The 202-nt window shown below is 76.7% G+C and overlaps 1 protein-coding gene across 1 annotated transcript in view; it reads left to right on the top strand.

The window, feature by feature from the left end:
* The first annotated feature begins 1 nt into the window (after position 1).
* LOC102764830 (histone-lysine N-methyltransferase, H3 lysine-36 and H4 lysine-20 specific) overlaps positions 2-202 on the top strand; it is an 84606-nt gene continuing 84405 nt past the window's right edge. Inside the window, exon 1 of the mRNA XM_015563869.1 lies at positions 2-75. The gene's annotated coding sequence lies outside the window, so the exon portion shown is untranslated. The remainder of the gene's footprint in view (positions 76-202) is intronic.

Raw genomic sequence — 202 nt, 5'->3', positions numbered from 1 at the left:
TCGCTCCGCTCGCGCCCCAGTGTAATGAGGGTCACCCCCTCCCCCCAGCCGGCCCGGGAGGGGGCACGGGGCACGGTAACTAGTGCACTGGGGTGGGCGGCGGGCAGGCGTGAGGAGGGAGGAGGCGGCCGGGCGGGGAAGATGGTGGTGGTGGTGAGGTGAGGGGCGCGGGGGAGGAGCGGGCGCGGCGCGGGGCTGGTGG

The sequence above is a fragment of the Myotis davidii genome, unplaced genomic scaffold (assembly GCF_000327345.1).
Source record: "Myotis davidii unplaced genomic scaffold, ASM32734v1 scaffold319, whole genome shotgun sequence".
NCBI classification, from domain to species: Eukaryota; Metazoa; Chordata; class Mammalia; order Chiroptera; family Vespertilionidae; genus Myotis; species Myotis davidii.
The sequence above is the reverse complement of the archived record's forward strand: the minus strand, read 5'-3'. Positions and strand labels throughout refer to the sequence as shown.